The sequence below is a fragment of the Haliotis rufescens genome, unplaced genomic scaffold (genome assembly GCF_023055435.1).
Source record: "Haliotis rufescens isolate VD_foot unplaced genomic scaffold, xgHalRufe1.0.p SCAF_148, whole genome shotgun sequence".
Classification (NCBI taxonomy): Eukaryota; Metazoa; Mollusca; class Gastropoda; order Lepetellida; family Haliotidae; genus Haliotis; species Haliotis rufescens.
This window is the reverse complement of record NW_025963833.1, coordinates 19904-38363: the sequence shown is the minus strand read 5'-3', so window position 1 is coordinate 38363 and position 18460 is coordinate 19904. Positions and strand designations below refer to the sequence as shown.

The 18460-nt window shown below is 42.6% G+C and overlaps 53 non-coding genes across 53 annotated transcripts; 34 read left to right on the top strand and 19 right to left on the bottom strand.

The window, feature by feature from the left end:
- The first annotated feature begins 8 nt into the window (after positions 1 to 8).
- Trnar-acg lies at positions 9 to 81 on the top strand. Its single transcript has one exon. It is a non-coding gene; the product is annotated as a tRNA-Arg (tRNA).
- A 216-nt stretch (positions 82 to 297) lies between these two features.
- Trnar-acg lies at positions 298 to 370 on the top strand. The gene has a single exon. It is a non-coding gene; the product is annotated as a tRNA-Arg (tRNA).
- Positions 371 to 514: 144 nt separating this feature from the next.
- On the bottom strand, positions 515 to 597 carry Trnal-uaa. The gene has a single exon. It is a non-coding gene; the product is annotated as a tRNA-Leu (tRNA).
- Positions 598 to 878: 281 nt separating this feature from the next.
- Positions 879 to 961, bottom strand: Trnal-uaa. The gene has a single exon. It is a non-coding gene; the product is annotated as a tRNA-Leu (tRNA).
- Positions 962 to 1419: 458 nt separating this feature from the next.
- On the top strand, positions 1420 to 1492 carry Trnar-acg. The gene has a single exon. It is a non-coding gene; the product is annotated as a tRNA-Arg (tRNA).
- Positions 1493 to 1708: 216 nt separating this feature from the next.
- Positions 1709 to 1781, top strand: Trnar-acg. The gene has a single exon. It is a non-coding gene; the product is annotated as a tRNA-Arg (tRNA).
- Positions 1782 to 1925: 144 nt separating this feature from the next.
- Trnal-uaa lies at positions 1926 to 2008 on the bottom strand. The gene has a single exon. It is a non-coding gene; the product is annotated as a tRNA-Leu (tRNA).
- Positions 2009 to 2289: 281 nt separating this feature from the next.
- Trnal-uaa lies at positions 2290 to 2372 on the bottom strand. Its single transcript has one exon. It is a non-coding gene; the product is annotated as a tRNA-Leu (tRNA).
- Positions 2373 to 2830: 458 nt separating this feature from the next.
- On the top strand, positions 2831 to 2903 carry Trnar-acg. Its single transcript has one exon. It is a non-coding gene; the product is annotated as a tRNA-Arg (tRNA).
- A 216-nt stretch (positions 2904 to 3119) lies between these two features.
- On the top strand, positions 3120 to 3192 carry Trnar-acg. The gene has a single exon. It is a non-coding gene; the product is annotated as a tRNA-Arg (tRNA).
- A 144-nt stretch (positions 3193 to 3336) lies between these two features.
- On the bottom strand, positions 3337 to 3419 carry Trnal-uaa. Its single transcript has one exon. It is a non-coding gene; the product is annotated as a tRNA-Leu (tRNA).
- A 458-nt stretch (positions 3420 to 3877) lies between these two features.
- Trnar-acg lies at positions 3878 to 3950 on the top strand. The gene has a single exon. It is a non-coding gene; the product is annotated as a tRNA-Arg (tRNA).
- A 216-nt stretch (positions 3951 to 4166) lies between these two features.
- Trnar-acg lies at positions 4167 to 4239 on the top strand. Its single transcript has one exon. It is a non-coding gene; the product is annotated as a tRNA-Arg (tRNA).
- Positions 4240 to 4383: 144 nt separating this feature from the next.
- On the bottom strand, positions 4384 to 4466 carry Trnal-uaa. Its single transcript has one exon. It is a non-coding gene; the product is annotated as a tRNA-Leu (tRNA).
- A 458-nt stretch (positions 4467 to 4924) lies between these two features.
- On the top strand, positions 4925 to 4997 carry Trnar-acg. The gene has a single exon. It is a non-coding gene; the product is annotated as a tRNA-Arg (tRNA).
- A 216-nt stretch (positions 4998 to 5213) lies between these two features.
- Positions 5214 to 5286, top strand: Trnar-acg. Its single transcript has one exon. It is a non-coding gene; the product is annotated as a tRNA-Arg (tRNA).
- Positions 5287 to 5430: 144 nt separating this feature from the next.
- On the bottom strand, positions 5431 to 5513 carry Trnal-uaa. Its single transcript has one exon. It is a non-coding gene; the product is annotated as a tRNA-Leu (tRNA).
- A 458-nt stretch (positions 5514 to 5971) lies between these two features.
- Trnar-acg lies at positions 5972 to 6044 on the top strand. Its single transcript has one exon. It is a non-coding gene; the product is annotated as a tRNA-Arg (tRNA).
- Positions 6045 to 6260: 216 nt separating this feature from the next.
- Trnar-acg lies at positions 6261 to 6333 on the top strand. Its single transcript has one exon. It is a non-coding gene; the product is annotated as a tRNA-Arg (tRNA).
- A 144-nt stretch (positions 6334 to 6477) lies between these two features.
- On the bottom strand, positions 6478 to 6560 carry Trnal-uaa. Its single transcript has one exon. It is a non-coding gene; the product is annotated as a tRNA-Leu (tRNA).
- A 458-nt stretch (positions 6561 to 7018) lies between these two features.
- Trnar-acg lies at positions 7019 to 7091 on the top strand. Its single transcript has one exon. It is a non-coding gene; the product is annotated as a tRNA-Arg (tRNA).
- A 216-nt stretch (positions 7092 to 7307) lies between these two features.
- On the top strand, positions 7308 to 7380 carry Trnar-acg. Its single transcript has one exon. It is a non-coding gene; the product is annotated as a tRNA-Arg (tRNA).
- A 144-nt stretch (positions 7381 to 7524) lies between these two features.
- Trnal-uaa lies at positions 7525 to 7607 on the bottom strand. The gene has a single exon. It is a non-coding gene; the product is annotated as a tRNA-Leu (tRNA).
- Positions 7608 to 8065: 458 nt separating this feature from the next.
- Trnar-acg lies at positions 8066 to 8138 on the top strand. Its single transcript has one exon. It is a non-coding gene; the product is annotated as a tRNA-Arg (tRNA).
- Positions 8139 to 8354: 216 nt separating this feature from the next.
- Trnar-acg lies at positions 8355 to 8427 on the top strand. Its single transcript has one exon. It is a non-coding gene; the product is annotated as a tRNA-Arg (tRNA).
- Positions 8428 to 8571: 144 nt separating this feature from the next.
- On the bottom strand, positions 8572 to 8654 carry Trnal-uaa. The gene has a single exon. It is a non-coding gene; the product is annotated as a tRNA-Leu (tRNA).
- A 458-nt stretch (positions 8655 to 9112) lies between these two features.
- On the top strand, positions 9113 to 9185 carry Trnar-acg. The gene has a single exon. It is a non-coding gene; the product is annotated as a tRNA-Arg (tRNA).
- Positions 9186 to 9401: 216 nt separating this feature from the next.
- On the top strand, positions 9402 to 9474 carry Trnar-acg. The gene has a single exon. It is a non-coding gene; the product is annotated as a tRNA-Arg (tRNA).
- A 144-nt stretch (positions 9475 to 9618) lies between these two features.
- Trnal-uaa lies at positions 9619 to 9701 on the bottom strand. Its single transcript has one exon. It is a non-coding gene; the product is annotated as a tRNA-Leu (tRNA).
- A 458-nt stretch (positions 9702 to 10159) lies between these two features.
- Trnar-acg lies at positions 10160 to 10232 on the top strand. Its single transcript has one exon. It is a non-coding gene; the product is annotated as a tRNA-Arg (tRNA).
- A 216-nt stretch (positions 10233 to 10448) lies between these two features.
- Positions 10449 to 10521, top strand: Trnar-acg. The gene has a single exon. It is a non-coding gene; the product is annotated as a tRNA-Arg (tRNA).
- A 144-nt stretch (positions 10522 to 10665) lies between these two features.
- Trnal-uaa lies at positions 10666 to 10748 on the bottom strand. The gene has a single exon. It is a non-coding gene; the product is annotated as a tRNA-Leu (tRNA).
- Positions 10749 to 11206: 458 nt separating this feature from the next.
- Positions 11207 to 11279, top strand: Trnar-acg. The gene has a single exon. It is a non-coding gene; the product is annotated as a tRNA-Arg (tRNA).
- A 216-nt stretch (positions 11280 to 11495) lies between these two features.
- Trnar-acg lies at positions 11496 to 11568 on the top strand. The gene has a single exon. It is a non-coding gene; the product is annotated as a tRNA-Arg (tRNA).
- A 144-nt stretch (positions 11569 to 11712) lies between these two features.
- Trnal-uaa lies at positions 11713 to 11795 on the bottom strand. Its single transcript has one exon. It is a non-coding gene; the product is annotated as a tRNA-Leu (tRNA).
- Positions 11796 to 12253: 458 nt separating this feature from the next.
- Trnar-acg lies at positions 12254 to 12326 on the top strand. The gene has a single exon. It is a non-coding gene; the product is annotated as a tRNA-Arg (tRNA).
- A 216-nt stretch (positions 12327 to 12542) lies between these two features.
- On the top strand, positions 12543 to 12615 carry Trnar-acg. Its single transcript has one exon. It is a non-coding gene; the product is annotated as a tRNA-Arg (tRNA).
- Positions 12616 to 12759: 144 nt separating this feature from the next.
- On the bottom strand, positions 12760 to 12842 carry Trnal-uaa. Its single transcript has one exon. It is a non-coding gene; the product is annotated as a tRNA-Leu (tRNA).
- A 458-nt stretch (positions 12843 to 13300) lies between these two features.
- Trnar-acg lies at positions 13301 to 13373 on the top strand. The gene has a single exon. It is a non-coding gene; the product is annotated as a tRNA-Arg (tRNA).
- Positions 13374 to 13589: 216 nt separating this feature from the next.
- On the top strand, positions 13590 to 13662 carry Trnar-acg. Its single transcript has one exon. It is a non-coding gene; the product is annotated as a tRNA-Arg (tRNA).
- Positions 13663 to 13806: 144 nt separating this feature from the next.
- Trnal-uaa lies at positions 13807 to 13889 on the bottom strand. The gene has a single exon. It is a non-coding gene; the product is annotated as a tRNA-Leu (tRNA).
- A 458-nt stretch (positions 13890 to 14347) lies between these two features.
- Trnar-acg lies at positions 14348 to 14420 on the top strand. Its single transcript has one exon. It is a non-coding gene; the product is annotated as a tRNA-Arg (tRNA).
- A 216-nt stretch (positions 14421 to 14636) lies between these two features.
- On the top strand, positions 14637 to 14709 carry Trnar-acg. Its single transcript has one exon. It is a non-coding gene; the product is annotated as a tRNA-Arg (tRNA).
- Positions 14710 to 14853: 144 nt separating this feature from the next.
- Positions 14854 to 14936, bottom strand: Trnal-uaa. Its single transcript has one exon. It is a non-coding gene; the product is annotated as a tRNA-Leu (tRNA).
- A 458-nt stretch (positions 14937 to 15394) lies between these two features.
- On the top strand, positions 15395 to 15467 carry Trnar-acg. The gene has a single exon. It is a non-coding gene; the product is annotated as a tRNA-Arg (tRNA).
- A 216-nt stretch (positions 15468 to 15683) lies between these two features.
- Trnar-acg lies at positions 15684 to 15756 on the top strand. The gene has a single exon. It is a non-coding gene; the product is annotated as a tRNA-Arg (tRNA).
- A 144-nt stretch (positions 15757 to 15900) lies between these two features.
- On the bottom strand, positions 15901 to 15983 carry Trnal-uaa. Its single transcript has one exon. It is a non-coding gene; the product is annotated as a tRNA-Leu (tRNA).
- Positions 15984 to 16441: 458 nt separating this feature from the next.
- On the top strand, positions 16442 to 16514 carry Trnar-acg. Its single transcript has one exon. It is a non-coding gene; the product is annotated as a tRNA-Arg (tRNA).
- A 216-nt stretch (positions 16515 to 16730) lies between these two features.
- On the top strand, positions 16731 to 16803 carry Trnar-acg. Its single transcript has one exon. It is a non-coding gene; the product is annotated as a tRNA-Arg (tRNA).
- A 144-nt stretch (positions 16804 to 16947) lies between these two features.
- Positions 16948 to 17030, bottom strand: Trnal-uaa. Its single transcript has one exon. It is a non-coding gene; the product is annotated as a tRNA-Leu (tRNA).
- A 458-nt stretch (positions 17031 to 17488) lies between these two features.
- Positions 17489 to 17561, top strand: Trnar-acg. Its single transcript has one exon. It is a non-coding gene; the product is annotated as a tRNA-Arg (tRNA).
- Positions 17562 to 17777: 216 nt separating this feature from the next.
- Positions 17778 to 17850, top strand: Trnar-acg. Its single transcript has one exon. It is a non-coding gene; the product is annotated as a tRNA-Arg (tRNA).
- A 144-nt stretch (positions 17851 to 17994) lies between these two features.
- On the bottom strand, positions 17995 to 18077 carry Trnal-uaa. The gene has a single exon. It is a non-coding gene; the product is annotated as a tRNA-Leu (tRNA).
- Positions 18078 to 18460: the final 383 nt, after the last annotated feature.

Here is an 18460-nt window from a genome sequence, read left to right as displayed (position 1 = left end):
ACTACCTTGGGCGTGTGGCGCAACGGATAACGCGTCTGACTACGGATCAGAAGATTCCAGGTTCGAATCCTGGCACGCTCGAACGTTCGTTTTATTGTTTGTCATCGAACTGTTCGTTAATGGAATTGTCACGATAAACATGCCTTTTGTTTCTGCAAAATGCCTTGGACAAGTGGTGGTATTTGCAGCCGTGCTATAATAATAGCACATAAGAGATTTGTGACGTGCAGGAGGCCAGACAATGGTTTGTGGAAGTAGCACCAAGAAAAGGTCCAAATAGAAGTACACTCCTTCATGGGGCGTGTGGCGCAACGGATAACGCGTCTGACTACGGATCAGAAGATACCAGGTTCGAATCCTGGCACGCTCGCAAAATCTTTTTAGCATTTTCCAAAAAAATAAATAAAATGCTGATAAGACGTTGAAGGACGTTTGTACCAGTGACTGAAATTTATTTACAATAAAAAACGCCAAGTAAATTATGTCAATGTTCACACATTAAAAGTATTCAACATAGCACGGGTGGGGTTCGAACCCACGCGGACATACGTCCATTGGATCTTAAGTCCAACGCCTTAACCACTCGGCCACCGTGCTGATGCCTTCTGGAATGAAAATGTGGAGCCATGTGTCGGGTTAATATAATAAGTAGATAAAACGCCCCAGAGCAAAGAGTATGTGTTGTTTGTCCCAAACACATTTCGGAGCCATTTCCGGAAGTGTCATATGGTCCTGGGACACTATGTACCCTAAACTGGAATCTTCACAAAAATTGGTGATATCAGCTGCTGCTGGTACACAAATTAGTATCTATGTCGAATCGCATTGTATCATTGTTGACTTATGAATGTGCAAATTCAACTGCCCTGTCTTCAACATAGCACGGGTGGGGTTCGAACCCACGCGGACATACGTCCATTGGATCTTAAGTCCAACGCCTTAACCACTCGGCCACCGTGCTGATGCCTTCTGGAATGAAAATGTGGAGCCATGTGTCGGGTTAATATAATAAGTAGATAAAACGCCCCAGAGCAAAGAGTATGTGTTGTTTGTCCCAAACACATTTCGGAGCCATTTCCGGAAGTGTCATATGGTCCTGGGACACTATGTACCCTAAACTGGAATCTTCACAAAAATTGGTGATATCAGCTGCTGCTGGTACACAAATTAGTATCTATGTCGAATCGCATTGTATCATTGTTGACTTATGAATGTGCAAATTCAACTGCCCTGTCTTACGTTTGGAGTAATGAACTACCTCTTATTTTTCTCAGATACCTTTGGAAACACCTCTTCGTTCTTCCTGTGATTTGCTTCTGTACCAATGACGTATGCCTCTTCGTAACAGTTGTGTTGTGATTACAATTCCTTGGTAAATTGAGAACTCCTCCTGACAAAGAACCACAAGAACACTACCTTGGGCGTGTGGCGCAACGGATAACGCGTCTGACTACGGATCAGAAGATTCCAGGTTCGAATCCTGGCACGCTCGAACGTTCGTTTTATTGTTTGTCATCGAACTGTTCGTTAATGGAATTGTCACGATAAACATGCCTTTTGTTTCTGCAAAATGCCTTGGACAAGTGGTGGTATTTGCAGCCGTGCTATAATAATAGCACATAAGAGATTTGTGACGTGCAGGAGGCCAGACAATGGTTTGTGGAAGTAGCACCAAGAAAAGGTCCAAATAGAAGTACACTCCTTCATGGGGCGTGTGGCGCAACGGATAACGCGTCTGACTACGGATCAGAAGATTCCAGGTTCGAATCCTGGCACGCTCGCAAAATCTTTTTAGCATTTTCCAAAAAAATAAATAAAATGCTGATAAGACGTTGAAGGACGTTTGTACCAGTGACTGAAATTTATTTACAATAAAAAACGCCAAGTAAATTATGTCAATGTTCACACATTAAAAGTATTCAACATAGCACGGGTGGGGTTCGAACCCACGCGGACATACGTCCATTGGATCTTAAGTCCAACGCCTTAACCACTCGGCCACCGTGCTGATGCCTTCTGGAATGAAAATGTGGAGCCATGTGTCGGGTTAATATAATAAGTAGATAAAACGCCCCAGAGCAAAGAGTATGTGTTGTTTGTCCCAAACACATTTCGGAGCCATTTCCGGAAGTGTCATATGGTCCTGGGACACTATGTACCCTAAACTGGAATCTTCACAAAAATTGGTGATATCAGCTGCTGCTGGTACACAAATTAGTATCTATGTCGAATCGCATTGTATCATTGTTGACTTATGAATGTGCAAATTCAACTGCCCTGTCTTCAACATAGCACGGGTGGGGTTCGAACCCACGCGGACATACGTCCATTGGATCTTAAGTCCAACGCCTTAACCACTCGGCCACCGTGCTGATGCCTTCTGGAATGAAAATGTGGAGCCATGTGTCGGGTTAATATAATAAGTAGATAAAACGCCCCAGAGCAAAGAGTATGTGTTGTTTGTCCCAAACACATTTCGGAGCCATTTCCGGAAGTGTCATATGGTCCTGGGACACTATGTACCCTAAACTGGAATCTTCACAAAAATTGGTGATATCAGCTGCTGCTGGTACACAAATTAGTATCTATGTCGAATCGCATTGTATCATTGTTGACTTATGAATGTGCAAATTCAACTGCCCTGTCTTACGTTTGGAGTAATGAACTACCTCTTATTTTTCTCAGATACCTTTGGAAACACCTCTTCGTTCTTCCTGTGATTTGCTTCTGTACCAATGACGTATGCCTCTTCGTAACAGTTGTGTTGTGATTACAATTCCTTGGTAAATTGAGAACTCCTCCTGACAAAGAACCACAAGAACACTACCTTGGGCGTGTGGCGCAACGGATAACGCGTCTGACTACGGATCAGAAGATTCCAGGTTCGAATCCTGGCACGCTCGAACGTTCGTTTTATTGTTTGTCATCGAACTGTTCGTTAATGGAATTGTCACGATAAACATGCCTTTTGTTTCTGCAAAATGCCTTGGACAAGTGGTGGTATTTGCAGCCGTGCTATAATAATAGCACATAAGAGATTTGTGACGTGCAGGAGGCCAGACAATGGTTTGTGGAAGTAGCACCAAGAAAAGGTCCAAATAGAAGTACACTCCTTCATGGGGCGTGTGGCGCAACGGATAACGCGTCTGACTACGGATCAGAAGATTCCAGGTTCGAATCCTGGCACGCTCGCAAAATCTTTTTAGCATTTTTCAAAAAAATAAATAAAATGCTGATAAGACGTTGAAGGACGTTTGTACCAGTGACTGAAATTTATTTACAATAAAAAACGCCAAGTAAATTATGTCAATGTTCACACATTAAAAGTATTCAACATAGCACGGGTGGGGTTCGAACCCACGCGGACATACGTCCATTGGATCTTAAGTCCAACGCCTTAACCACTCGGCCACCGTGCTGATGCCTTCTGGAATGAAAATGTGGAGCCATGTGTCGGGTTAATATAATAAGTAGATAAAACGCCCCAGAGCAAAGAGTATGTGTTGTTTGTCCCAAACACATTTCGGAGCCATTTCCGGAAGTGTCATATGGTCCTGGGACACTATGTACCCTAAACTGGAATCTTCACAAAAATTGGTGATATCAGCTGCTGCTGGTACACAAATTAGTATCTATGTCGAATCGCATTGTATCATTGTTGACTTATGAATGTGCAAATTCAACTGCCCTGTCTTACGTTTGGAGTAATGAACTACCTCTTATTTTTCTCAGATACCTTTGGAAACACCTCTTCGTTCTTCCTGTGATTTGCTTCTTTACCAATGACGTATGCCTCTTCGTAACAGTTGTGTTGTGATTACAATTCCTTGGTAAATTGAGAACTCCTCCTGACAAAGAACCACAAGAACACTACCTTGGGCGTGTGGCGCAACGGATAACGCGTCTGACTACGGATCAGAAGATTCCAGGTTCGAATCCTGGCACGCTCGAACGTTCGTTTTATTGTTTGTCATCGAACTGTTCGTTAATGGAATTGTCACGATAAACATGCCTTTTGTTTCTGCAAAATGCCTTGGACAAGTGGTGGTATTTGCAGCCGTGCTATAATAATAGCACATAAGAGATTTGTGACGTGCAGGAGGCCAGACAATGGTTTGTGGAAGTAGCACCAAGAAAAGGTCCAAATAGAAGTACACTCCTTCATGGGGCGTGTGGCGCAACGGATAACGCGTCTGACTACGGATCAGAAGATTCCAGGTTCGAATCCTGGCACGCTCGCAAAATCTTTTTAGCATTTTCCAAAAAAATAAATAAAATGCTGATAAGACGTTGAAGGACGTTTGTACCAGTGACTGAAATTTATTTACAATAAAAAACGGCAAGTAAATTATGTCAATGTTCACACATTAAAAGTATTCAACATAGCACGGGTGGGGTTCGAACCCACGCGGACATACGTCCATTGGATCTTAAGTCCAACGCCTTAACCACTCGGCCACCGTGCTGATGCCTTCTGGAATGAAAATGTGGAGCCATGTGTCGGGTTAATATAATAAGTAGATAAAACGCCCCAGAGCAAAGAGTATGTGTTGTTTGTCCCAAACACATTTCGGAGCCATTTCCGGAAGTGTCATATGGTCCTGGGACACTATGTACCCTAAACTGGAATCTTCACAAAAATTGGTGATATCAGCTGCTGCTGGTACACAAATTAGTATCTATGTCGAATCGCATTGTATCATTGTTGACTTATGAATGTGCAAATTCAACTGCCCTGTCTTACGTTTGGAGTAATGAACTACCTCTTATTTTTCTCAGATACCTTTGGAAACACCTCTTCGTTCTTCCTGTGATTTGCTTCTGTACCAATGACGTATGCCTCTTCGTAACAGTTGTGTTGTGATTACAATTCCTTGGTAAATTGAGAACTCCTCCTGACAAAGAACCACAAGAACACTACCTTGGGCGTGTGGCGCAACGGATAACGCGTCTGACTACGGATCAGAAGATTCCAGGTTCGAATCCTGGCACGCTCGAACGTTCGTTTTATTGTTTGTCATCGAACTGTTCGTTAATGGAATTGTCACGATAAACATGCCTTTTGTTTCTGCAAAATGCCTTGGACAAGTGGTGGTATTTGCAGCCGTGCTATAATAATAGCACATAAGAGATTTGTGATGTGCAGGAGGCCAGACAATGGTTTGTGGAAGTAGCACCAAGAAAAGGTCCAAATAGAAGTACACTCCTTCATGGGGCGTGTGGCGCAACGGATAACGCGTCTGACTACGGATCAGAAGATTCCAGGTTCGAATCCTGGCACGCTCGCAAAATCTTTTTAGCATTTTTCAAAAAAATAAATAAAATGCTGATAAGACGTTGAAGGACGTTTGTACCAGTGACTGAAATTTATTTACAATAAAAAACGCCAAGTAAATTATGTCAATGTTCACACATTAAAAGTATTCAACATAGCACGGGTGGGGTTCGAACCCACGCGGACATACGTCCATTGGATCTTAAGTCCAACGCCTTAACCACTCGGCCACCGTGCTGATGCCTTCTGGAATGAAAATGTGGAGCCATGTGTCGGGTTAATATAATAAGTAGATAAAACGCCCCAGAGCAAAGAGTATGTGTTGTTTGTCCCAAACACATTTCGGAGCCATTTCCGGAAGTGTCATATGGTCCTGGGACACTATGTACCCTAAACTGGAATCTTCACAAAAATTGGTGATATCAGCTGCTGCTGGTACACAAATTAGTATCTATGTCGAATCGCATTGTATCATTGTTGACTTATGAATGTGCAAATTCAACTGCCCTGTCTTACGTTTGGAGTAATGAACTACCTCTTATTTTTCTCAGATACCTTTGGAAACACCTCTTCGTTCTTCCTGTGATTTGCTTCTTTACCAATGACGTATGCCTCTTCGTAACAGTTGTGTTGTGATTACAATTCCTTGGTAAATTGAGAACTCCTCCTGACAAAGAACCACAAGAACACTACCTTGGGCGTGTGGCGCAACGGATAACGCGTCTGACTACGGATCAGAAGATTCCAGGTTCGAATCCTGGCACGCTCGAACGTTCGTTTTATTGTTTGTCATCGAACTGTTCGTTAATGGAATTGTCACGATAAACATGCCTTTTGTTTCTGCAAAATGCCCTGGACAAGTGGTGGTATTTGCAGCCGTGCTATAATAATAGCACATAAGAGATTTGTGACGTGCAGGAGGCCAGACAATGGTTTGTGGAAGTAGCACCAAGAAAAGGTCCAAATAGAAGTACACTCCTTCATGGGGCGTGTGGCGCAACGGATAACGCGTCTGACTACGGATCAGAAGATTCCAGGTTCGAATCCTGGCACGCTCGCAAAATCTTTTTAGCATTTTTCAAAAAAATAAATAAAATGCTGATAAGACGTTGAAGGACGTTTGTACCAGTGACTGAAATTTATTTACAATAAAAAACGGCAAGTAAATTATGTCAATGTTCACACATTAAAAGTATTCACCATAGCACGGGTGGGGTTCGAACCCACGCGGACATACGTCCATTGGATCTTAAGTCCAACGCCTTAACCACTCGGCCACCGTGCTGATGCCTTCTGGAATGAAAATGTGGAGCCATGTGTCGGGTTAATATAATAAGTAGATAAAACGCCCCAGAGCAAAGAGTATGTGTTGTTTGTCCCAAACACATTTCGGAGCCATTTCCGGAAGTGTCATATGGTCCTGGGACACTATGTACCCTAAACTGGAATCTTCACAAAAATTGGTGATATCAGCTGCTGCTGGTACACAAATTAGTATCTATGTCGAATCGCATTGTATCATTGTTGACTTATGAATGTGCAAATTCAACTGCCCTGTCTTACGTTTGGAGTAATGAACTACCTCTTATTTTTCTCAGATACCTTTGGAAACACCTCTTCGTTCTTCCTGTGATTTGCTTCTGTACCAATGACGTATGCCTCTTCGTAACAGTTGTGTTGTGATTACAATTCCTTGGTAAATTGAGAACTCCTCCTGACAAAGAACCACAAGAACACTACCTTGGGCGTGTGGCGCAACGGATAACGCGTCTGACTACGGATCAGAAGATTCCAGGTTCGAATCCTGGCACGCTCGAACGTTCGTTTTATTGTTTGTCATCGAACTGTTCGTTAATGGAATTGTCACGATAAACATGCCTTTTGTTTCTGCAAAATGCCTTGGACAAGTGGTGGTATTTGCAGCCGTGCTATAATAATAGCACATAAGAGATTTGTGACGTGCAGGAGGCCAGACAATGGTTTGTGGAAGTAGCACCAAGAAAAGGTCCAAGTAGAAGCACACTCCTTCATGGGGCGTGTGGCGCAACGGATAACGCGTCTGACTACGGATCAGAAGATTCCAGGTTCGAATCCTGGCACGCTCGCAAAATCTTTTTAGCATTTTTCAAAAAAATAAATAAAATGCTGATAAGACGTTGAAGGACGTTTGTACCAGTGACTGAAATTTATTTACAATAAAAAACGCCAAGTAAATTATGTCAATGTTCACACATTAAAAGTATTCAACATAGCACGGGTGGGGTTCGAACCCACGCGGACATACGTCCATTGGATCTTAAGTCCAACGCCTTAACCACTCGGCCACCGTGCTGATGCCTTCTGGAATGAAAATGTGGAGCCATGTGTCGGGTTAATATAATAAGTAGATAAAACGCCCCAGAGCAAAGAGTATGTGTTGTTTGTCCCAAACACATTTCGGAGCCATTTCCGGAAGTGTCATATGGTCCTGGGACACTATGTACCCTAAACTGGAATCTTCACAAAAATTGGTGATATCAGCTGCTGCTGGTACACAAATTAGTATCTATGTCGAATCGCATTGTATCATTGTTGACTTATGAATGTGCAAATTCAACTGCCCTGTCTTACGTTTGGAGTAATGAACTACCTCTTATTTTTCTCAGATACCTTTGGAAACACCTCTTCGTTCTTCCTGTGATTTGCTTCTGTACCAATGACGTATGCCTCTTCGTAACAGTTGTGTTGTGATTACAATTCCTTGGTAAATTGAGAACTCCTCCTGACAAAGAACCACAAGAACACTACCTTGGGCGTGTGGCGCAACGGATAACGCGTCTGACTACGGATCAGAAGATTCCAGGTTCGAATCCTGGCACGCTCGAACGTTCGTTTTATTGTTTGTCATCGAACTGTTCGTTAATGGAATTGTCACGATAAACATGCCTTTTGTTTCTGCAAAATGCCTTGGACAAGTGGTGGTATTTGCAGCCGTGCTATAATAATAGCACATAAGAGATTTGTGACGTGCAGGAGGCCAGACAATGGTTTGTGGAAGTAGCACCAAGAAAAGGTCCAAGTAGAAGCACACTCCTTCATGGGGCGTGTGGCGCAACGGATAACGCGTCTGACTACGGATCAGAAGATTCCAGGTTCGAATCCTGGCACGCTCGCAAAATCTTTTTAGCATTTTTCAAAAAAATAAATAAAATGCTGATAAGACGTTGAAGGACGTTTGTACCAGTGACTGAAATTTATTTACAATAAAAAACGCCAAGTAAATTATGTCAATGTTCACACATTAAAAGTATTCAACATAGCACGGGTGGGGTTCGAACCCACGCGGACATACGTCCATTGGATCTTAAGTCCAACGCCTTAACCACTCGGCCACCGTGCTGATGCCTTCTGGAATGAAAATGTGGAGCCATGTGTCGGGTTAATATAATAAGTAGATAAAACGCCCCAGAGCAAAGAGTATGTGTTGTTTGTCCCAAACACATTTCGGAGCCATTTCCGGAAGTGTCATATGGTCCTGGGACACTATGTACCCTAAACTGGAATCTTCACAAAAATTGGTGATATCAGCTGCTGCTGGTACACAAATTAGTATCTATGTCGAATCGCATTGTATCATTGTTGACTTATGAATGTGCAAATTCAACTGCCCTGTCTTACGTTTGGAGTAATGAACTACCTCTTATTTTTCTCAGATACCTTTGGAAACACCTCTTCGTTCTTCCTGTGATTTGCTTCTTTACCAATGACGTATGCCTCTTCGTAACAGTTGTGTTGTGATTACAATTCCTTGGTAAATTGAGAACTCCTCCTGACAAAGAACCACAAGAACACTACCTTGGGCGTGTGGCGCAACGGATAACGCGTCTGACTACGGATCAGAAGATTCCAGGTTCGAATCCTGGCACGCTCGAACGTTCGTTTTATTGTTTGTCATCGAACTGTTCGTTAATGGAATTGTCACGATAAACATGCCTTTTGTTTCTGCAAAATGCCTTGGACAAGTGGTGGTATTTGCAGCCGTGCTATAATAATAGCACATAAGAGATTTGTGACGTGCAGGAGGCCAGACAATGGTTTGTGGAAGTAGCACCAAGAAAAGGTCCAAATAGAAGTTCACTCCTTCATGGGGCGTGTGGCGCAACGGATAACGCGTCTGACTACGGATCAGAAGATTCCAGGTTCGAATCCTGGCACGCTCGCAAAATCTTTTTAGCATTTTTCAAAAAAATAAATAAAATGCTGATAAGGCGTTGAAGGACGTTTGTACCAGTGACTGAAATTTATTTACAATAAAAAACGCCAAGTAAATTATGTCAATGTTCACACATTAAAAGTATTCAACATAGCACGGGTGGGGTTCGAACCCACGCGGACATACGTCCATTGGATCTTAAGTCCAACGCCTTAACCACTCGGCCACCGTGCTGATGCCTTCTGGAATGAAAATGTGGAGCCATGTGTCGGGTTAATATAATAAGTAGATAAAACGCCCCAGAGCAAAGAGTATGTGTTGTTTGTCCCAAACACATTTCGGAGCCATTTCCGGAAGTGTCATATGGTCCTGGGACACTATGTACCCTAAACTGGAATCTTCACAAAAATTGGTGATATCAGCTGCTGCTGGTACACAAATTAGTATCTATGTCGAATCGCATTGTATCATTGTTGACTTATGAATGTGCAAATTCAACTGCCCTGTCTTACGTTTGGAGTAATGAACTACCTCTTATTTTTCTCAGATACCTTTGGAAACACCTCTTCGTTCTTCCTGTGATTTGCTTCTTTACCAATGACGTATGCCTCTTCGTAACAGTTGTGTTGTGATTACAATTCCTTGGTAAATTGAGAACTCCTCCTGACAAAGAACCACAAGAACACTACCTTGGGCGTGTGGCGCAACGGATAACGCGTCTGACTACGGATCAGAAGATTCCAGGTTCGAATCCTGGCACGCTCGAACGTTCGTTTTATTGTTTGTCATCGAACTGTTCGTTAATGGAATTGTCACGATAAACATGCCTTTTGTTTCTGCAAAATGCCTTGGACAAGTGGTGGTATTTGCAGCCGTGCTATAATAATAGCACATAAGAGATTTGTGACGTGCAGGAGGCCAGACAATGGTTTGTGGAAGTAGCACCAAGAAAAGGTCCAAATAGAAGTACACTCCTTCATGGGGCGTGTGGCGCAACGGATAACGCGTCTGACTACGGATCAGAAGATTCCAGGTTCGAATCCTGGCACGCTCGCAAAATCTTTTTAGCATTTTTCAAAAAAATAAATAAAATGCTGATAAGACGTTGAAGGACGTTTGTACCAGTGACTGAAATTTATTTACAATAAAAAACGCCAAGTAAATTATGTCAATGTTCACACATTAAAAGTATTCAACATAGCACGGGTGGGGTTCGAACCCACGCGGACATACGTCCATTGGATCTTAAGTCCAACGCCTTAACCACTCGGCCACCGTGCTGATGCCTTCTGGAATGAAAATGTGGAGCCATGTGTCGGGTTAATATAATAAGTAGATAAAACGCCCCAGAGCAAAGAGTATGTGTTGTTTGTCCCAAACACATTTCGGAGCCATTTCCGGAAGTGTCATATGGTCCTGGGACACTATGTACCCTAAACTGGAATCTTCACAAAAATTGGTGATATCAGCTGCTGCTGGTACACAAATTAGTATCTATGTCGAATCGCATTGTATCATTGTTGACTTATGAATGTGCAAATTCAACTGCCCTGTCTTACGTTTGGAGTAATGAACTACCTCTTATTTTTCTCAGATACCTTTGGAAACACCTCTTCGTTCTTCCTGTGATTTGCTTCTTTACCAATGACGTATGCCTCTTCGTAACAGTTGTGTTGTGATTACAATTCCTTGGTAAATTGAGAACTCCTCCTGACAAAGAACCACAAGAACACTACCTTGGGCGTGTGGCGCAACGGATAACGCGTCTGACTACGGATCAGAAGATTCCAGGTTCGAATCCTGGCACGCTCGAACGTTCGTTTTATTGTTTGTCATCGAACTGTTCGTTAATGGAATTGTCACGATAAACATGCCTTTTGTTTCTGCAAAATGCCTTGGACAAGTGGTGGTATTTGCAGCCGTGCTATAATAATAGCACATAAGAGATTTGTGACGTGCAGGAGGCCAGACAATGGTTTGTGGAAGTAGCACCAAGAAAAGGTCCAAATAGAAGTACACTCCTTCATGGGGCTTGTGGCGCAACGGATAACGCGTCTGACTACGGATCAGAAGATTCCAGGTTCGAATCCTGGCACGCTCGCAAAATCTTTTTAGCATTTTTCAAAAAAATAAATAAAATGCTGATAAGACGTTGAAGGACGTTTGTACCAGTGACTGAAATTTATTTACAATAAAAAACGCCAAGTAAATTATGTCAATGTTCACACATTAAAAGTATTCAACATAGCACGGGTGGGGTTCGAACCCACGCGGACATACGTCCATTGGATCTTACGTCCAACGCCTTAACCACTCGGCCACCGTGCTGATGCCTTCTGGAATGAAAATGTGGAGCCATGTGTCGGGTTAATATAATAAGTAGATAAAACGCCCCAGAGCAAAGAGTATGTGTTGTTTGTCCCAAACACATTTCGGAGCCATTTCCGGAAGTGTCATATGGTCCTGGGACACTATGTACCCTAAACTGGAATCTTCACAAAAATTGGTGATATCAGCTGCTGCTGGTACACAAATTAGTATCTATGTCGAATCGCATTGTATCATTGTTGACTTATGAATGTGCAAATTCAACTGCCCTGTCTTACGTTTGGAGTAATGAACTACCTCTTATTTTTCTCAGATACCTTTGGAAACACCTCTTCGTTCTTCCTGTGATTTGCTTCTTTACCAATGACGTATGCCTCTTCGTAACAGTTGTGTTGTGATTACAATTCCTTGGTAAATTGAGAACTCCTCCTGACAAAGAACCACAAGAACACTACCTTGGGCGTGTGGCGCAACGGATAACGCGTCTGACTACGGATCAGAAGATTCCAGGTTCGAATCCTGGCACGCTCGAACGTTCGTTTTATTGTTTGTCATCGAACTGTTCGTTAATGGAATTGTCACGATAAACATGCCTTTTGTTTCTGCAAAATGCCTTGGACAAGTGGTGGTATTTGCAGCCGTGCTATAATAATAGCACATAAGAGATTTGTGACGTGCAGGAGGCCAGACAATGGTTTGTGGAAGTAGCACCAAGAAAAGGTCCAAATAGAAGTACACTCCTTCATGGGGCTTGTGGCGCAACGGATAACGCGTCTGACTACGGATCAGAAGATTCCAGGTTCGAATCCTGGCACGCTCGCAAAATCTTTTTAGCATTTTTCAAAAAAATAAATAAAATGCTGATAAGACGTTGAAGGACGTTTGTACCAGTGACTGAAATTTATTTACAATAAAAAACGCCAAGTAAATTATGTCAATGTTCACACATTAAAAGTATTCAACATAGCACGGGTGGGGTTCGAACCCACGCGGACATACGTCCATTGGATCTTACGTCCAACGCCTTAACCACTCGGCCACCGTGCTGATGCCTTCTGGAATGAAAATGTGGAGCCATGTGTCGGGTTAATATAATAAGTAGATAAAACGCCCCAGAGCAAAGAGTATGTGTTGTTTGTCCCAAACACATTTCGGAGCCATTTCCGGAAGTGTCATATGGTCCTGGGACACTATGTACCCTAAACTGGAATCTTCACAAAAATTGGTGATATCAGCTGCTGCTGGTACACAAATTAGTATCTATGTCGAATCGCATTGTATCATTGTTGACTTATGAATGTGCAAATTCAACTGCCCTGTCTTACGTTTGGAGTAATGAACTACCTCTTATTTTTCTCAGATACCTTTGGAAACACCTCTTCGTTCTTCCTGTGATTTGCTTCTTTACCAATGACGTATGCCTCTTCGTAACAGTTGTGTTGTGATTACAATTCCTTGGTAAATTGAGAACTCCTCCTGACAAAGAACCACAAGAACACTACCTTGGGCGTGTGGCGCAACGGATAACGCGTCTGACTACGGATCAGAAGATTCCAGGTTCGAATCCTGGCACGCTCGAACGTTCGTTTTATTGTTTGTCATCGAACTGTTCGTTAATGGAATTGTCACGATAAACATGCCTTTTGTTTCTGCAAAATGCCTTGGACAAGTGGTGGTATTTGCAGCCGTGCTATAATAATAGCACATAAGAGATTTGTGACGTGCAGGAGGCCAGACAATGGTTTGTGGAAGTAGCACCAAGAAAAGGTCCAAATAGAAGTACACTCCTTCATGGGGCGTGTGGCGCAACGGATAACGCGTCTGACTACGGATCAGAAGATTCCAGGTTCGAATCCTGGCACGCTCGCAAAATCTTTTTAGCATTTTTCAAAAAAATAAATAAAATGCTGATAAGACGTTGAAGGACGTTTGTACCAGTGACTGAAATTTATTTACAATAAAAAACGCCAAGTAAATTATGTCAATGTTCACACATTAAAAGTATTCAACATAGCACGGGTGGGGTTCGAACCCACGCGGACATACGTCCATTGGATCTTAAGTCCAACGCCTTAACCACTCGGCCACCGTGCTGATGCCTTCTGGAATGAAAATGTGGAGCCATGTGTCGGGTTAATATAATAAGTAGATAAAACGCCCCAGAGCAAAGAGTATGTGTTGTTTGTCCCAAACACATTTCGGAGCCATTTCCGGAAGTGTCATATGGTCCTGGGACACTATGTACCCTAAACTGGAATCTTCACAAAAATTGGTGATATCAGCTGCTGCTGGTACACAAATTAGTATCTATGTCGAATCGCATTGTATCATTGTTGACTTATGAATGTGCAAATTCAACTGCCCTGTCTTACGTTTGGAGTAATGAACTACCTCTTATTTTTCTCAGATACCTTTGGAAACACCTCTTCGTTCTTCCTGTGATTTGCTTCTTTACCAATGACGTATGCCTCTTCGTAACAGTTGTGTTGTGATTACAATTCCTTGGTAAATTGAGAACTCCTCCTGACAAAGAACCACAAGAACACTACCTTGGGCGTGTGGCGCAACGGATAACGCGTCTGACTACGGATCAGAAGATTCCAGGTTCGAATCCTGGCACGCTCGAACGTTCGTTTTATTGTTTGTCATCGAACTGTTCGTTAATGGAATTGTCACGATAAACATGCCTTTTGTTTCTGCAAAATGCCTTGGACAAGTGGTGGTATTTGCAGCCGTGCTATAATAATAGCACATAAGAGATTTGTGACGTGCAGGAGGCCAGACAATGGTTTGTGGAAGTAGCACCAAGAAAAGGTCCAAATAGAAGTACACTCCTTCATGGGGCTTGTGGCGCAACGGATAACGCGTCTGACTACGGATCAGAAGATTCCAGGTTCGAATCCTGGCACGCTCGCAAAATCTTTTTAGCATTTTTCAAAAAAATAAATAAAATGCTGATAAGACGTTGAAGGACGTTTGTACCAGTGACTGAAATTTATTTACAATAAAAAACGCCAAGTAAATTATGTCAATGTTCACACATTAAAAGTATTCAACATAGCACGGGTGGGGTTCGAACCCACGCGGACATACGTCCATTGGATCTTACGTCCAACGCCTTAACCACTCGGCCACCGTGCTGATGCCTTCTGGAATGAAAATGTGGAGCCATGTGTCGGGTTAATATAATAAGTAGATAAAACGCCCCAGAGCAAAGAGTATGTGTTGTTTGTCCCAAACACATTTCGGAGCCATTTCCGGAAGTGTCATATGGTCCTGGGACACTATGTACCCTAAACTGGAATCTTCACAAAAATTGGTGATATCAGCTGCTGCTGGTACACAAATTAGTATCTATGTCGAATCGCATTGTATCATTGTTGACTTATGAATGTGCAAATTCAACTGCCCTGTCTTACGTTTGGAGTAATGAACTACCTCTTATTTTTCTCAGATACCTTTGGAAACACCTCTTCGTTCTTCCTGTGATTTGCTTCTTTACCAATGACGTATGCCTCTTCGTAACAGTTGTGTTGTGATTACAATTCCTTGGTAAATTGAGAACTCCTCCTGACAAAGAACCACAAGAACACTACCTTGGGCGTGTGGCGCAACGGATAACGCGTCTGACTACGGATCAGAAGATTCCAGGTTCGAATCCTGGCACGCTCGAACGTTCGTTTTATTGTTTGTCATCGAACTGTTCGTTAATGGAATTGTCACGATAAACATGCCTTTTGTTTCTGCAAAATGCCTTGGACAAGTGGTGGTATTTGCAGCCGTGCTATAATAATAGCACATAAGAGATTTGTGACGTGCAGGAGGCCAGACAATGGTTTGTGGAAGTAGCACCAAGAAAAGGTCCAAATAGAAGTACACTCCTTCATGGGGCGTGTGGCGCAACGGATAACGCGTCTGACTACGGATCAGAAGATTCCAGGTTCGAATCCTGGCACGCTCGCAAAATCTTTTTAGCATTTTTCAAAAAAATAAATAAAATGCTGATAAGACGTTGAAGGACGTTTGTACCAGTGACTGAAATTTATTTACAATAAAAAACGCCAAGTAAATTATGTCAATGTTCACACATTAAAAGTATTCAACATAGCACGGGTGGGGTTCGAACCCACGCGGACATACGTCCATTGGATCTTAAGTCCAACGCCTTAACCACTCGGCCTCCGTGCTGATGCCTTCTGGAATGAAAATGTGGAGCCATGTGTCGGGTTAATATAATAAGTAGATAAAACGCCCCAGAGCAAAGAGTATGTGTTGTTTGTCCCAAACACATTTCGGAGCCATTTCCGGAAGTGTCATATGGTCCTGGGACACTATGTACCCTAAACTGGAATCTTCACAAAAATTGGTGATATCAGCTGCTGCTGGTACACAAATTAGTATCTATGTCGAATCGCATTGTATCACTGTTGACTTATGAATGTGCAAATTCAACTGCCCTGTCTTACGTTTGGAGTAATGAACTACCTCTTATTTTTCTCAGATACCTTTGGAAACACCTCTTCGTTCTTCCTGTGATTTGCTTCTTTACCAATGACGTATGCCTCTTCGTAACAGTTGTGTTGTGATTACAATTCCTTGGTAAATTGAGAACTCCTCCTGACAAAGAACCACAAGAACACTACCTTGGGCGTGTGGCGCAACGGATAACGCGTCTGACTACGGATCAGAAGATTCCAGGTTCGAATCCTGGCACGCTCGAACGTTCGTTTTATTGTTTGTCATCGAACTGTTCGTTAATGGAATTGTCACGATAAACATGCCTTTTGTTTCTGCAAAATGCCTTGGACAAGTGGTGGTATTTGCAGCCGTGCTATAATAATAGCACATAAGAGATTTGTGACGTGCAGGAGGCCAGACAATGGTTTGTGGAAGTAGCACCAAGAAAAGGTCCAAATAGAAGTACACTCCTTCATGGGGCGTGTGGCGCAACGGATAACGCGTCTGACTACGGATCAGAAGATTCCAGGTTCGAATCCTGGCACGCTCGCAAAATCTTTTTAGCATTTTTCAAAAAAATAAATAAAATGCTGATAAGACGTTGAAGGACGTTTGTACCAGTGACTGAAATTTATTTACAATAAAAAACGCCAAGTAAATTATGTCAATGTTCACACATTAAAAGTATTCAACATAGCACGGGTGGGGTTCGAACCCACGCGGACATACGTCCATTGGATCTTAAGTCCAACGCCTTAACCACTCGGCCTCCGTGCTGATGCCTTCTGGAATGAAAATGTGGAGCCATGTGTCGGGTTAATATAATAAGTAGATAAAACGCCCCAGAGCAAAGAGTATGTGTTGTTTGTCCCAAACACATTTCGGAGCCATTTCCGGAAGTGTCATATGGTCCTGGGACACTATGTACCCTAAACTGGAATCTTCACAAAAATTGGTGATATCAGCTGCTGCTGGTACACAAATTAGTATCTATGTCGAATCGCATTGTATCACTGTTGACTTATGAATGTGCAAATTCAACTGCCCTGTCTTACGTTTGGAGTAATGAACTACCTCTTATTTTTCTCAGATACCTTTGGAAACACCTCTTCGTTCTTCCTGTGATTTGCTTCTTTACCAATGACGTATGCCTCTTCGTAACAGTTGTGTTGTGATTACAATTCCTTGGTAAATTGAGAACTCCTCCTGACAAAGAACCACAAGAACACTACCTTGGGCGTGTGGCGCAACGGATAACGCGTCTGACTACGGATCAGAAGATTCCAGGTTCGAATCCTGGCACGCTCGAACGTTCGTTTTATTGTTTGTCATCGAACTGTTCCTTAATGGAATTGTCACGATAAACATGCCTTTTGTTTCTGCAAAATGCCTTGGACAAGTGGTGGTATTTGCAGCCGTGCTATAATAATAGCACATAAGAGATTTGTGACGTGCAGGAGGCCAGACAATGGTTTGTGGAAGTAGCACCAAGAAAAGGTCCAAATAGAAGTACACTCCTTCATGGGGCGTGTGGCGCAACGGATAACGCGTCTGACTACGGATCAGAAGATTCCAGGTTCGAATCCTGGCACGCTCGCAAAATCTTTTTAGCATTTTTCAAAAAAATAAATAAAATGCTGATAAGACGTTGAAGGACGTTTGTACCAGTGACTGAAATTTATTTACAATAAAAAACGCCAAGTAAATTATGTCAATGTTCACACATTAAAAGTATTCAACATAGCACGGGTGGGGTTCGAACCCACGCGGACATACGTCCATTGGATCTTAAGTCCAACGCCTTAACCACTCGGCCACCGTGCTGATGCCTTCTGGAATGAAAATGTGGAGCCATGTGTCGGGTTAATATAATAAGTAGATAAAACGCCCCAGAGCAAAGAGTATGTGTTGTTTGTCCCAAACACATTTCGGAGCCATTTCCGGAAGTGTCATATGGTCCTGGGACACTATGTACCCTAAACTGGAATCTTCACAAAAATTGGTGATATCAGCTGCTGCTGGTACACAAATTAGTATCTATGTCGAATCGCATTGTATCATTGTTGACTTATGAATGTGCAAATTCAACTGCCCTGTCTTACGTTTGGAGTAATGAACTACCTCTTATTTTTCTCAGATACCTTTGGAAACACCTCTTCGTTCTTCCTGTGATTTGCTTCTTTACCAATGACGTATGCCTCTTCGTA